Source organism: Bradysia coprophila, unplaced genomic scaffold (assembly GCF_014529535.1).
Source record: "Bradysia coprophila strain Holo2 unplaced genomic scaffold, BU_Bcop_v1 contig_87, whole genome shotgun sequence".
In the NCBI taxonomy this organism is placed as follows: domain Eukaryota; kingdom Metazoa; phylum Arthropoda; class Insecta; order Diptera; family Sciaridae; genus Bradysia; species Bradysia coprophila.
This window is the reverse complement of record NW_023504014.1, coordinates 2,200,233-2,217,058: the sequence shown is the minus strand read 5'-3', so window position 1 is coordinate 2,217,058 and position 16,826 is coordinate 2,200,233.

Sequence of the window (16,826 nt, the reverse complement as noted above, 5' to 3'; positions counted from 1 at the left end):
CGCTAACGATTTCTATAGAACTGATGGAAACTCAATGAAACTTGGATTTGCATTCATTTTTACGAAGGTACGATAAAGCTGCTGTAATCAATATGTCAATAAGTTCTTCGCAGGCTTCAAGTGTTGCTGTGCACAATCTCTTGTATTTCATTATTTTAAACACTGTCTAGGGAGCTTTGCTAGGGATGGGAGGCGTTCAAAATTATCGATAATATCAATCGAAAGAAATTATCGATAATCGATTAATCATATCGTTATCGATAATTTAATAATTATCGATAATTATCAAAATATCGAAATTCGATAATTATCAAAATATCGATATTTTGATATTTATCTGAAAATTCATGATAATATACCGATATATCGGAATATGTAGATAAATATCGGATTTCCGGACCGAAATATCGATATATCGAATTATCGATATCTTGATAATTATCAAAATATCAATAATTATCGATTATCGATATTTTTTTGATAATTTTCGATAAAAAAAGTCGATAATTATCGATTATCGATAATTGATAATTATCGATAATCATTTTCATTATCGCCCATGCCTAAGCTTTGCTGTTAGTTCAATTTATATTCACATAACACATGTTATCACACGCTGCGATAAGCTTACGAAGCACACACTACAATTTGAGTGTTCATAGTAATATACTGTTTTCGGTGATTTAATATCCCGCGGATATTTAAATCCCCTCAAAACGAATGTGTTCATTCCAAACATATATGCAGGAAATTTTTCGGTAGCATTTTCAGACACGAAACTCACAAATTTAATTTAAATTATTGGACTATAATTTGGATCATTATACGAATATAATCTAATATAAGCTAAAGAATCATTTATATCATTAAATTTTCAAATATAAGATTAATGACACCCCAATATCGTTTCCAAGCTTTAATCGATTTATATTATTTTTCAACATGCAATCATACATACGCAACACATTGTAACGTTTAATGTAGGAACCTACTACACGGAGGAAAATCTCAGGTTAGATATAACACGGTGTGCCTGAACCGATTTTAAGTGATAATTTTGGAAAAATCATGAATCATGAGTCAGTGCTCAAATCCAATATTTACCATTGACCATTGAGATTGACAAAAGTTGTGTTAATTTGTGGTGATTATGACTTTACAGTAGATTAAAATATTATTGCTAACGTGCTAGTAATGTGGTTGTTTTGAGCACACAATGTGTTGCCGATTCGAGCGAAGCAACACCTCTTGTACGCAAAAGAACCCCATTTACCAACTAGTTCGCAAAATAGCTATTTTCGAAATGCAGCACATTGTTTTTGGGATATTTTCTAAATTGTGGATTGAAACGAAATATTTTGAAAGTTTTTAAATGACGATTAGACCCTTTCCTCCACGTAGCTGTGAGTGTATACTTTCAAGAAAAATTCAATCTTGAAATTATGATTCATAAAAAATGACGACAAAAAAATGTAAATGAAATAAACAACTAAAATTACGATAATTTCAATAACAAAAAACGACTAATAAATATTTTCTCATTCACCGAAATCATTTACAATTATTAGCATTGTGTGTGCACAGTACATTTTTTGTGTATCTCCCGATATGCCTAAGATTTGTTATGTTTATGATAAATTATCGCATATTCATCTAAATCTACAATTCCACATAAATACTTTATTTGTATCATAACTTTATTTTTATCTTTCAAAACAAAAATGCCGACCTCACATCAAGATATTTCAATAATTTATCATAGAGAGGAGCGCATTTTCAAATGAGTTGAGACGATTCGTCAAAAGTTGTAGTTTTTTTATGAATATTATTCTTTAATAAAAAATTTCTACGATTTTTTGCTCGAACAATTAAAATTATTTATTGATTTTTGATTGGAATTGTATTTATGTTTCATTTACTCTTAATGCCAAAAATGATTCGGTAAATTGCAATCAATTTTAAGACGGAAATCCTCAATTAGGCGACATCGTGTGGCGACATCTATCAATTTTCAAAGTTGAATATAGATTGTGGGAATTGTTTTCGTCCCTTTCCCGCTTAAATCAGCGGTGGCACTGTCGGTCATTTCAAGGCTGTATACTTTGGGGAGGTCACGCAGATCGCCATTTTATTAGATACGCGGGAACACACCTTTTGCATACAAACAAATTCACCAAAATTAAATTTGTATGGCGTGGTGAATTTTTTGTATGAAACGTGGTGTGTAACCCGCGTATCTGCATCTGCGTGACCTCCCCAAGGTATACAGCCTTGGGTCATTTGACCTCTATGATTTAAAAATAGAAACTATTTGATGACAAAAATTTATTATTTCATCAAGTTGTCCATTAAATAATTGTTCTTATAAAGTGACATAACTGACGCGTCAATCAGTGACAGTACTGAGAAATCGAACTAGGGGATTTTCGACAGTGACGCCACTCATGCTTTCATAGTAGAATACGACCAAACATAAAACAAATAACTTGATTTATGCACAACTATCTGTCGATTTTAGTAGTACTGAATCTGCACACGCGTTTGAGGCTGTCAATATTACCTCTAAAAGAGACGTATTTCACGTCTTACCAAAACTAGGTCTTCAAATTTTTTTAACGATTTTAAAATTTGCCTTCTTTTAAATGTCAAAGAATGCGATTTGTTGGACACCGAATCGGTGTCACCGATGACATATACTTAGAACAGTAGAAAAGAAAATTGGTTGATAGCGATAAAATAGATCCAAATTTTCACTACTGGTATGGTAGTACAATCGGACACCACAATTTTGTGTGCTAACGAAACACAGGAACACAGCAAAATACAGCAAAACTTCGCAAAACGGCGTCATTTCTGTTGTTCTCTTTGAAGTTAAGCAAAGTAAAATAACTAAATTTGTTGTTAAATTTCTCAGGAATTAAATAGTATGTTGTGTTACAAGTATTGTAATATTGATTTTTTCAGCACTAGACCCAAGTTTTCCTTACGAGCGGAGCGAGTAAGGAAAATTGGGTCGTGTGCTGAAAAAATCTCATTACAATACGTGTAACACATCATGCTTTGTGCCAACCGAGAATTGAAATAGACAAATGCCCAAAAAATCATAATTTTCATGGTAAACAATCACTCTTCAAATTTGATCGATCACATTGCTTTGCATTTTCTCAAACGAATGCTGTAACAACTCATACAAATTCCATATCAACACTGCTTTGAGTGTTGTAATATCACATCAAACGGGTGCTGAAATAAGTCACTTTACAACACTAAAATGAGTGCTGAAAAGAGTCGTATTTCAATTCTCGGTGGCACAAAAAAATATTCCGGCATCGCATCGTGAGGTTAATCAAAGTGCACAAGGTACTGTCATTAGTTTAGCCAACTGAAGAAATCTATTCGCACGGGCGGGCGATTAGTCACTTCGAAGAAAATTAAGCGTACAATCAAATAGTGTGTGTTTTATCAATTCTTCGATTTAAAAATGTTCAAATAATAGTATCTAAATTCTGAAAGCATTCCATTTAATTATTTTTTGACTCACAATAATCTGCATCACTTTCAACGGCACATCAATGACTTCAATTGAGTTAATCCTGAGCGAACGCTCAAGATTAAATACCAAGGAAAAAAATCTTAAAGATTTTCAACATTTTGTTTCACACAATGCACAAGAAAATATTAATTCATAAATTATCCGTCCGATACACACAAAAGGTGGCATTATCATCTCTTGATTATTATCTGTTATTAACTCATATTTGACACATTCGTTGTATTTTAAATAATAATAAAGACCCGTATCATGTCAGAATTATTACTGAAAAGCAATGTAGTTGTCGTTGAAATCGGAATTTTAAAGGGACAATAATAGTTGGAAGATGAAAAAAACATCGAAAATGATTTTCAATTCATTCAATTTTGAAATTGTAAGCCATCCAAAATGGCAATTTCACTTTGATGTGGTATTATACCCATCTTCAGATGGTTATTAATAGATTCTTGAATTGGGTATTTAGCTTTTTTTACCTTACTGTGTCATTATGAATGAAAATAAACATTTTATCAATAAAAACAGTAAATAGCGGGTGGGTAGTGCCTATTAATATATTACATTATTATTCCCTTGACTGAAAGTCAGGGTCTTATGAAAGAAAATACCCTTAAATGTCCGTAACGCTAAGTTCACTTTGATATTTTGAAAATGTTCTACATTGGCAAAAAACGTTAAATACAGAAAACGTCCGTACACTTGTGGACTCGATAACTCGAGTAATTCTTTACCGATTTGCAAAATTTTGGTTTTAATCGATGGAGAATGAAAATCATGAGGTTAAGTTCGTAGATGGGCAATATTGGGGTAATGAGATGGGAGTAATTCTCAAGATAATTTTATTCCTTGTTACCGCGATAACTTCCGTAATTCTTATCCGATTTCCAAAGATTTTGTCTTAATCGACGAAGATTGAAACTCTTGAGGCTGAGTTTGCTGATGGATAATATTCGAACAACGAGATGGGAGATATTCTACACAGACGCTTTTTCTTGTTACCGCGCGATAACTTGAGTAATTTTTACCCGATTTTCAAATTTTTTGTTTTAATTGACAGAGAATGACATATTGGAGTAGTGAGTTTGGAGTAATTGTAAAGATAACTTGTTATACCACGACATTTTTGCAACGGATTTCCAGAAAAATTTCTTATTTGACGAGTTGTGAAATTCTGGTTTTCTGGTCTAACAGTTTAGAAGTACTTCCCAAAAGAGTTTTTGCTTGCTTGAGAAACCGATGGCTCGAGTAATTCTCAGAGGCTTCAAAAGTCAATTTCGACCAGCAGCGTAATTCATGTGGTTAAACTCGAACATTGCAATTTAATTGGACTAGTAATCTGGGATATACGACAATTTTTGGGTGAAATCCGTAAAAGAATTTTTTTCGTTCGTAAAATGTTTGAACGAGTGTGAACTTTGCGGCCAGAGCGAAGCGAGGGCCGTAATTCACACGAGTTTTATTTTTTCAAGAGGTAGGCAAGAAATACGCCGCCTTTTCAGCGCTTTTAGTAGACTCATATTAGGAGTTAAACGTACCTCGCTGGACCTTCCATTTATAGTGCTTTTTAGAAGACAATATAAACGACTCGTAATGGAGTAAAAGAGTAAAGAGTAAAGAGTAAAACTATTATTTTGTGATCGTTTTTACAAGATATGGGAGAAATTATACTCAGACGCTTTTCCTTGTTATCGTGATAACTTAAGTAATTTTTGTAGATGGTTAATATTGGAGTAGTGAGGTTGGAGTAATTGGGATTGTAAACACAACTTGTTACGACATTTTTGCAACGGATTTCCAGAAAAATTTCTTATTCGACGAGTATGTGAATCTGGATTTCTGGTCGAACAATCTAGAAGTCTAAAACAATCTTGCTTGCTTGATAACACGATAACTCTAGTAATTCTCAGAGGCTTCAAAAATTGCAGATTTGAAAATATGAAGTGTTTTCGACCAGTATCGTAATTCCTGAGGTTAAATTCGAACATTGGACTTTATTGGACTGGTAATCTGCGATATACGACAATTTTTTTTCGTTCCTAAAGTGTTTGCACGAGTGTGAACTTTGCCAGAGCGAAGCGAGGGCCGTAATTCACATGAGTTTTTTCCACAGGCAAGAAATGCGCCACCTGTTCAGCGCTTTTAGTAGACTATATAGGAGACTCATATTAGGAGTAAGACATCGCTCGCTGGACCTACAACACATAGCTCTTTTTGTTTCTTCAGGAAATTAAATAAATATGAGTAAAATGAAGCATGTGATGACTGCTGTTTTCTGAATAAAAGAGACATCACCTTTTCATGTGACTTTAGTTTTGTTATCTCAAAAACACCACCTTATTTAAAATTGGCTGGAAAACTAAGACTGGAATTATAGAAAAAAAAAGTCAGTCAAGGGACCTGACCCACCCAAGAGGTGGGGCCTAGTAGTGAGAGCATTACAACTGGCGTGTATATTACACAAAACGAGTGAAACGAGAAGGTATCAGAAGGTATGGTCGTACTAAATATTGACATATAAAATTGTGCATTAAATTTGTATCTATAATGAAAAATGGTGGCGACACTGCTCACATAAAGCGTGTCATTAGTTGTAGCCTTACATTTTCTCGTAAAGATAGATAGACTACACACAACACATGCAATCGTACACTCATATATATTTGAAAATTTGGAGGCTTCTTGACGTTGGAAAAATGAGTGTTCGTGCTAGAAGCAGTGCTATGGTTGTATGTTAGTTCGTATGGACCTGTGAATGTCAGGACGGAGCAATAAGAAAAATGAGGACAAGTTTTATGTTGAACTGCAATTTGCTATGAAAATGAACAGATGTCGCCACTTTAGAAATGATGAAAATGATTAGTACTATCTGATGCAAGACTCGCCCAGACACACATTTTTTGCTGTCTCATTTGTCAGATTGTACAACTACTGCGAAGGTTGTTGCAAGAAACATTTTCGTTTTACGAGTTTTGCAACTTCTTTTACAACTAGGTACTTCATTTTTTATTCTCTCACTTCATGGTATCTGATAATTATTCTCGAAGATTAATTTCTATTTTTTTTTCCTCTCTTCAATGCTTCATTGTACTTACTCTTCAATTTATTTTCGCAATTGATTTTCATAGTTGGCAAGGGTATACTTAAGTTTCGTATGGATCTATTCTTCCGACGAAAAAATACAATGCATCTTTTGCTAATAGTGTCAAAAATCGACCTTTTTGCACACTGATGGCAATGGATTGCTGTTTAGCTTACGCAAGAATTGTATTTAACAATGCAATAATTATCAGAAGTAAAATAAATATTTTGGCTCAATGATGCAAAGTCATTGTTCGTTGGTTGCTTTTCATACTTTTTTTTGTCACATTTTTATAGACCTACACAGTGAATGAGTTTAAAAAAATCTGTACAACAGTATACAACTGTATTGTATAAATATTTTAAATTTTTAGAATTCATTCCATTCAGATCCATCAGTAGAAAATATAATCTTGTAGGATTGAGGCTTTGGATATGGAGAGGCGACATTTTTACACGGTAAATATCGTCCTGGATGAAAATATCCGCTGGACGATATTACCATTACTTTCTTTGCGAATTTCTTTTGGACGATATATATCGCCCTGGGTGATAATATAGTCCAGATTTCTTCCTTGACTGAAAGTCAGAAAATAACCTAAAATGTCCAGAACGCTAAGTTCACTATTTTGAAAAGGTTCTACATTGGCAAAACACGTTAAATACAGAATACGTCCCAGTGGCGGATTACCCTATGGGAAATTCGGTACCGTGCCCATGGCGCTGGAAAGATTTGGCGCTGAGCTCAGCCACAGACAGAATGGAAAATTATTGTCTGAAGAGAAATGGTTTTTTAGTTTCAAACTGAAATTTAAAAAAAAATTGCCTGCGGCGCTCGTAATCTGTCACAAACGTATAGAGAGTTTGCGGATGCCTAATCACGTAAAGCACAGTACGCACGTAGTTTTTAAAATTTTTATTTTGACGAGTGCAGGAGTCCACGGGTTAAAAGTGAAAAATTCAATTCGTATGTCATAGTATTCAGTCCAAACATTTACAAAAAGGAATTATTTTGCGAGGAAACATGAATGGGGAAGTCTAAAATGAAACATTTAGAACTATAGTTCTTCACATCATGGAAAGTGTCAAAAAACGAGGAAACAGCGCCTCTTCGATCACTCGAACTAGTTCAGAATGGATTGCTGAGCTGATGTTCATTTGCCTCTTACACACAAGAGCGTAAATCAGGTTAAAAAAGGAAATCTGATGCCTCGAAAAAGAAAAAGCTCGACCATTGAATTAGCGTAAAAACTACGAATTGTGATGTGGTCTTCATAAACTAAAATTTGTAACTTTCACACTAGTCAGTGCTATGCCAATAATCAAAAAATCATTTTTTTTATGGTATCAGAATTTGTGTAGTGATACCTTATTTTTGAAAATTTTCTTGCTCGCTGCGCTCCTAATTACATTTCTTTCACTTCTATCGTAACACTATCATTCATTTCAATAGTCTCCAGAATGCACGTCTTGAACAAGCAGCAATTTTCATTAGTACCACCTTGTTATATGAAATTCATATAGGGGAAATTCCAGCGTAAGTCATGTTACCAAATCAAATTTTGTCTCTTTTTGATGTACGAATACGCACCAAAGAAGATGCGAAAAAACATACCGTAAGTCATGTTACCAAATGTGACTATGCATATTGTAGAGCGCCATCGCTACAATACAATAGGGATGTTGTGAGAGTGAAAGAGAAAAATTTCTGTCACAAAATACGTGGATTTACTATAGAAAAATTGGCCCTTAAATTGCGTTTTCCAGTGGCGCTGAAAACCTTAATCCGCCCCAGATACGTCCGCACACTTGTTACCGCGATAACTCGAGTAATTCTCAACCGATTTTCAAAGTTTTCGTTTTAATCGACGGAGAATGAATAATAATAATAATATTAATAGCGTATGGTTATTGTTCAGCCGTAGTACCTATAGCAGTGCTAAACCCACTAAAGCGCAGTAGGAGTAGAAAACCGGTAGCTCCCAACAATGTCTTGACCGGTAAGCCGTGTGACAGCTCTAATACACACACAACCATACCAGATTTTTTATGAATCGATTCAACCAGCTGTGTATTTGTGTACACGTCTGACAACCGATTTTTTTTGTGGCCTGGTTGAGGCTCGAACCACCGACACTGACAACTCAATCGACTATTGGAAAGCAAACGTGCTAACCATTACGCCATTGACGGAGAATGAAAATCATGAAGTTAAGTGTGTAGATGCGCAATATTAGAGTAATGAGATAGGAGTAAATCTCAATAGATCTTTTTTCCTTGTTACCCACGGTGAGCTTGAAAACATTTTATTCGCCCTCTCGTGGACAAGAAATGTTCTTAGAGGTTTTGTAGAAGTCAGTACCATGAGTAATAATAAAATAACAAGAAAATATTTCGATGGGAAATTTTTTTGGTAGGTCTATTTTTCCCTTTTTTTTGGAGCTTCGAAGACAGCTTAATCGCAAAAATTTAGTTGCTTTTACCCTGAGGTCTAAGCTTTACAAGGTTACCAATCATGATATTCGTGACTATCAACAAACATCTTTTTTTTTTATTCTTTCATCTCATTTTACATAAATACATTGTTTTCTAAGTTAATATAACCGAAAGTATCACGGGTGCTGCAGGAGTTGCCCCTCTGAATCGCTATTGGATTCCGCTGCAAGAGGAAATCGAGCGATCTATTCTCGCCTGTCTTCTTCTTCATAAGGTTACCAACTTCTTGAGGAAAATTTGTGTTTCGGGCCCGACGGCGCCAAAAGTTTCGAAAGCTAGTGGCGTGAACTCATAGTGTTGTTTGAGGTCTAAGTAATTATTGTGCTTAGCTCGCTCAGCTTGGTCAGCCGCAGATCCACATTGCGCCGATGTCAGGTTCAAATAAGAAGAAGCGGTTGTATTGACCACGGTAACGTCCCATATTAAAGATCTACCACGGCTCCAAGGATAGCACATTAAACCGTCTGGTCTTTTGCCATCACGACGAGAGAGTCCATAAGGTTCAAGGTCGGTGGGAACACCCGCTGAACTGAAGGCCATCGAAAATATTTTGTTTATTTCGGCATGTTGAGCGTATTTACCCTTCGTCTTGGGATCGACCATTTCGCCGCAGATGCATTGATGCGGTTTGCATACTTTGGTGCCAAGACGTAGCGCGACCGCGATCCTAGCTGAGTCGTTATCCAGCAAGAGACCTAATTGATGGGATGGAACTGCTTGAAGCCACTTTGAAGATGTTTTAGATGATGACGCAAGCAGTCGGGCCCGATCGGTAGGTCCACTAGTCGAAATTAACTCAGCAAGAAAAACTTTACATCGGAGATTGTCCCAGGCTCCTTGTACCATTTTTGTTTCCAGAGTCGCCGGAGTCCATTCAGCTGGGTAAGCCTCCACCAAGGCCACAAAATCTGTGTCGATGATGTGCACGTTTGATTTTGCCAGGATGCGGTCGGAAATTGCTTCTGATTGGAACATCGAGGAAAAATATGCGGGAAAAGCCAAATCGACTGTACTTCTGATGCCCAGATCAGACAACGCCAATGGTAGAGTGGCTTGTCTCCATGATGTGTCGTGAATTTTGTTGTTCGTAATGGTTTCCAGCGTCCTCCGATAAAATTCGTCGATTTCAGTTAATCGGGATTCATGTGTAAAAGTCGGGCTGGTGCGAAGCAAATACTGGAACCTTGGTGATGACAGCGAACACCGGAGTAGACGCAGAGCTGGGTGAGTATCCAACAACGGGAGTCACGATCATAGTGTTTTCACTGTGTCCAGACCGGAAGATAAGGCCTCATCTAGTCCTTCATCCAAAATCGGCGCACCAAGCAGTTTGAAATTAGCAGCATCAATTAATCTGATTCCCGGCAGCAGACTTTTCAATCATTTCTTCCTTAGCCTCTGGCGATGAATTGATGAAGTAAACTTCACATTTGGATGTATTCAACGTTAGGCCGGATACTTTAGAAAAATCAATCACTTTCTTGATGTCACGCAGAACCGCTTCGAACTCGTCGCCAATTACCCCATCATCCAAAAACCATGCATCTTTTATAGTAAGTAATATAGTATTGGAATAATAGGAATAATCTGAAGGCTCTTAAAGTTTCTCTTGATTCCCAAATTAAGCGGAAAGTTTTCCTTTTAGAGATTCATTCAGAAATACTTCCTAGAATACTTCGCGAACTCTGAGATTCCTAAATAGCTTCATTGTTGTTGTCGTTATTGTTTCACCGAAAAGAAAATAAACCGATTTTCTATCAATTCATTTCAAATGTCGTTTTGAATCATTTATTTATGTGAGATCGAACCCCATGTTAAATAAAAAGAAAAAAAAATATTTTCATTTCATCTTGCGTGCACATAAATATCAAAATGATTTAATTTGTAAAACTACATAAACAAGAATTCGGTACTGGTTACATTAAATATACCCACCAGTGGAATGGTGCACACCCTAAGAAATCAGAAATAAGAAGACGAAAAAAAATGATCATCGATCAACAAACAAACGTCGCTTCTGATCGAAAGATAACATTGAATGAATGAAGACACACTCAACATTATGTTTAGCCACATGAGCAACAAGAGCCACAAGCCAGAATATAAAAATGTTTAAAAACTCTTTGAACGCACGACCCCGGCAAATCGTGATATCGCTTTGTGGGAGGAGTATTCTTATTACTGTTGTTAGATGAGCCACAAAAAAAAAGTATTTGTTGCGTGGGCCGACGGGCATATGCTGGCTTTGGTACATTACAATTTAATGTACCTACAGGCACATCCAACACCCACGGCATTTTCCGAATGTGCGTTCATATTCGCTGTGCACTCAATGTAATTTCTTGGACGATTATTGGAAATGAACAAATTTTTGTTTTGTTTTCCTATCCCATGAATTAACGACTTAATTACCACATTGTAAAATAATTATCTATGAATGCCGACCTCGTCACTTTAACCAGCTAATTTACACATTTCAACAGCATAAAAAGATCCCTCTGCATCAAGGATTTATACTTCAATTATGCTTCACTAAATAAACGTTTCCTCAACAATCGTGCGTACCAGTTGTTAGTTTTACCATTCACATCACTCGGTTATTGATATCCTATTATTAAAGTAGCTACCCCTATGCACATTAACTGATGCTAGAGTGCTCTTTTCGTGGTAAAACCCCAACCGCATACAATGTCAGCCAGCTATTTTATGAAATGAAATTTTAAATTTTAAAAATGTCTAAAAAGTCTAATCCTTGACACGCCCTTTGCTATGAGTTTAAAATGGAATCATTAAAAAAGTTGTCGGATAATGTTGTTCATTATGTTTGGAAAAGCGGAAAATTTCTCCAGCTAAACATCTGTTCATGAGTTGGCTTATTTGACTGATAAAGATGTGTGTTTGCACCAGTTTTTTTTTTAGATTATAATTGGGCTTCTATTCATCAAGAAGAGGAGAAGCTTGGATTCAACAATTTGTTCGCCATTAAAGAGTATTCGATTTGTTTTTTAATGTGTGAGGGACTGAGGGTCACAGCCAACTGAAATTAGTTTTAGTGAAATGAAGAAGGAACGTTAAGCTAACGATAATATTGGACATGCAAAGAAAGACGGACGGCGGGAAGTAGGGTGTTGATTTGTTCAGACAGCGAATCAGCGAAAGATTCGCCGCCTTCCTGCAAATTTTCGGCTTAATCGGCTCTCAAATGTAGAGAGCACCTGAAAACATTATCGGATAACAATAGTGTTTCTCTGGTATGCGTGTCTGGGCACTCAGACATAGTGGGTAATGAAAACAATCTATGAATTGGCAAGTTGATTCATGCAAGTATGACAGTGCAACAATGTCGACTGGTTCTTTGTTACCTTACAAACTATCGTTTTCCTTTGGACCAGAAGGGGAGTCTCGTGCCGTCGGGACAATTGTTACCGTCGTTGCGTGAAAGACCATTCGGCTCTAACGTTTAAATGAAATGTTCAAATGGCCCGATCCCCCAGGACGATATAATCATTGAGTATCGTTCAGACCATTTTAAAATTTTCGACGATATTTTGGTACATTTAAGACTAAACCTATCTTGCCCCGTTTCTCTTCTATATACTCATTGAAGAGTATAATCTGAAGTGAATCATAACTCGCCAATCAACGTAACAATCGCCTTTTCTACCTCTTTACACATTCATTCCTGGACCCAATACCACATAGGGGTTTAGTTTGGCTTAGTTAGAAGTGAATTTTGGCCAACAGTTCATTCTTCGTAGGTGAAAAATTTTCAAACGATAATATGGTTGTTTGAACGATATTATCGTTTTTTGACCGTGCAGAGATGTCGCCTCTCTGATCTGCACTTTGCATTTGATTTCACAAGTATCCGAAACTTATTATCTCAAAGACTGACATGTTACAAAAACTGTTGATGATAGGTCAGGTAACCGGGTAATCTGTATGGAAAGATAATAATTCATTTTATACATCATTGAGCACAAAACATCTATCAGAATTTATTTAAATTAATATTTTTCGAACATTAAATTTATGTTAAACTAATATCGATTACAGATAATTTGCATAAATCTTTGATGTTGGATCTCGCAGATATTGTAAATAATTAAAATCTTCCAAGTCAAAAATTTTATCAAACATTATAATAAACACCGTGTGTGTATCACGTATCGTTTGTCATCTGTCTCTGATAATTGATTACCTCGATTTTTATGACTAAATCAAACTTTTATTTATTTTAGATTTTTTTTTTCTTTTCACAAAAAAAAAATCTTTTATTCCAGTTTCATTTTTATCGATATACAGGTTTTGAAAGGTCTCAAATTATAGCTATTAATAATCGAAAAGTTGTCAATTTTTTTTGGGTTTATTGTATGATCATCAGGTTGTCGAAATTGAAGTGCTATGCATTACTACATTTATGGCAACGGAAGAAAAACCTTCTTCATATTTAGCATGTATTTCAATAACCAGCGTTACAATAGTACCACTCTTTTAGTTCCTTTTTTTTCCGTAAAAGGGAAAAAGTGGAACTATTGTAACGCTGCATATATGCAACGTTACAATAGTTCCACTTGTATAAGGAAAGTGGAACTAAAAAAGTGAAACTATTGTAACGCTGCATATATGCGGCGTGAAGATAGTTCCACTTTTTCCTTTTACGAAAAAAGTGGAACTAAAAGAGTGGTACTATTGTAACGCTGGTATTTCAATATAAATTCAAAATTCTATTGAAAATTAATTAATTAATAAGGTGTACTATGAGCGCCTATACTCTATTACATCTGAAATGCAGAAGTGTACCCAGAAGTGTATCGAATGAAATGAGTTCTTGATTCGAATTTCATTGTAAAATCAGTCATTCAATGACCCGTAGCGAATGCACTTACATTTTATGGAACATCATGCAAACAATTTAAGAGAAATGCATTCTATGCAAATTTGTAGTCTACATTTAGGCGGAAAAACATTCGTTTTATGATGATTTCTTTGAACAAAAATCTGTTTTCAAAAAGTAAAACCGTTGAAGGACCGGAAATGTGTTACTTTAAAAGGAAAAATTGGTTTGTGTGGGATAACGTGTGGGGCAGAAGAAACCTTTGCAAATTGTTTTAAATTTATATGTAATCTGCCGAGGTTTCTCGGCGTGGGTTATGTTATCACCCACAAACCAATTTTTCTTTTAAAAGTAACCAGGGCTTACTTTAGAGAATTTTAATTCTGAAAATTCCGAAAATTCTGAAAAAATTCCGAAAAAGTTCCGAAAAATTCTGAAATAATTTTTCGGAATTTTTCAGAACTTTTTCGGAATTTATTCAGAATTTTCGGAATTTTCAGAATTAAAATTCTCTAAAGTAAGCTCTGAAAGTAACACATTTTTGTGTGCTTTAATGGTTTTACTGTTTCAAAAGAAAGATTTCTGTGCAGAGAAATCATCTAAAAACGAATATTTTTCCGCTTAAATGTAGGCTACAAATTTGCAAAGGGAACATTCCTCTTAATTTAATTTAAATTAGGCTGTCGTTGAAATGGTCCCTAGATCTCAAAACGGTCTTCGCTCTTCAAATCTTAGGTCGTGAATGCAATTGGTCGAATTCGATCTCACGTGATTGAATGTGACTTCTTTAAAGAGAAAACGCATTCATTGTTACTAGGAGAATTTCTGAGGTAAATATGCGTGCGCTTTAACATGTCATTTACGTAGAAAGCGACAGACAAAAATAACGTTAAGACCGAGATGTAGTTCATTACTTACCCAAGGTACAACAACTGGCCAACAAATGATAATTTCGTGTTTGTTCCGGTAATTTACCAATATTATTTGTTATCACCAAACTACGAAACCCTATTACCTAAGGTGTTAAATCCATACAAATAAGCGTGAGGTTTTTTTTCTGGTCACTTAATCATTTCAGAAAAACGGAAAACACTTATTTGACTGAAAAAATACTCAAATAAGTTCTTCCTGTTATAAGCAGTTTTTGACACATTTTTTTTTCTTCTCTCGTTTGTATAAACAAACTTAGAAAGATTTTATTAAACAAATAATTTAATCGGACATAACATTATCTTCTTAAAACAATAAAACCAAATATCCAAGAAATCGTATAGCGTCAGCCGTTTGGTTTGTTTTTGTGGCCTTTTTTTTGTTTACCTTATTTTTCGAATTCAAATTTAGTTTTTATTTTCGGTTTTCATGCCATAGTATGGCATTGCCATACCTCAATAACTAGATGCACACAATTTTTTTTTTGTGTTTTTGTTTTAACTAAAATATTACTAATTTTCTCTTAGTTTTGGGTCTTATTTTAAGAGCTATTCTTTCTTAAATAGATTAAAGTACTTCCTGTTAACACCTACGAGGTTGTGCTTCATTTTATCAATATTGACATCCGTTCATTAGATATTTCAAATAATATTGTTGCCAGCAAACAGCAGGTAATAATTATTATGACTGTGCAAAATATGGTTATAGCTGTTCCTCTATCACATAATGTTCGATGGAAATGATTGCAAATAGAAGGAGGTGGAATAAATATATGTACAAGGCGAGATGAGGATGCATCTTAAATGTGTCGGCAGATATTATTCGATTTGACATGTATCCATTCACGTACAAAAATTAAAAATGATTCAGGGCTCCTGTTCACTTCCTTAGAGCCTATCAAATTTAGATGATCCGCCAATATTGTGGCAACAACAAAACAGGAAGCAACTAAGAACAGATAAAATCGACTCGTCTAAACAACAATAAATAACTTTCTGCAAGTGTGTCCTCAGCACGTTTCACATAACGCCAAAGTTTTCGTTGATCACTTCAAGAGCTTGTAATCTGGAAGTTTTTAGCCCCGTACGAAGTACAAAGGGGCTAATAGGATTACGATGTTGTGTGTAATTGATGGAATTCGAAGCAGACGGTAAGGGCAAAGTGTTTGCCTATGTTCATAGATGACGAATCCGCAATAAAAATTTTGTCTGTCCGTCTGTCCGTCAGTCCGTCTGTCCGTCAGTCCGTCCGTCTGTCCGTCTGTCCGTCTGTCCGTCTGTCCGTCTGTCCGTCTGTCCGTCTGTCCGTCTGTCCGTCTGTCCGTCACATCGATATATCTTGAGTAAATCAAATCCGATTTCAAAATTTTTTTTTTCCCTGAAAGATAGTCAAAATAGTGAGGCTAAGTTCGAAGATGGGCATATTTGGGTCGGCCCTTCGTGAGTTAGGGCCGCCTAAGTGCTTTAAGGTCTTTTGGTGATATTTATGGCAAAATAAACGATGGAAATGTAAATGACACGGCAAATGATAGGTATTGTCAATACTAATACAGAAAAAAAAAATTTAAAATCGGGTGAGTGGACCGTGAGTTAGGGCCTTAGAAGTGAAAAGCTACTAGGGCCCTATGTGTATTTTACATATAACTCGAGTAAATTTCATCCTTTTCTCGTAATTTTTGTTTCATTTGAAAGGTAATCGAAGCCCGAATATAATGTGGCGAAAAACGTTTTAAATTTGGGTCCTTGGACTGAGGCCGCTCCTCGGCCCTAAGTGTATTTTGCGTATTTTCCTAAATTTTGTTTCATTTGAAAGGTAATCGAACACCGAATAGAATGTTGTTGAAAAAAACAAAAAAATTTGGGTCCTTGGATTAAGGCCGCTACTCGGCCCTAAGTGTATTTTGCATATAACTCAAGTAAATTTCATCCCTTTTTC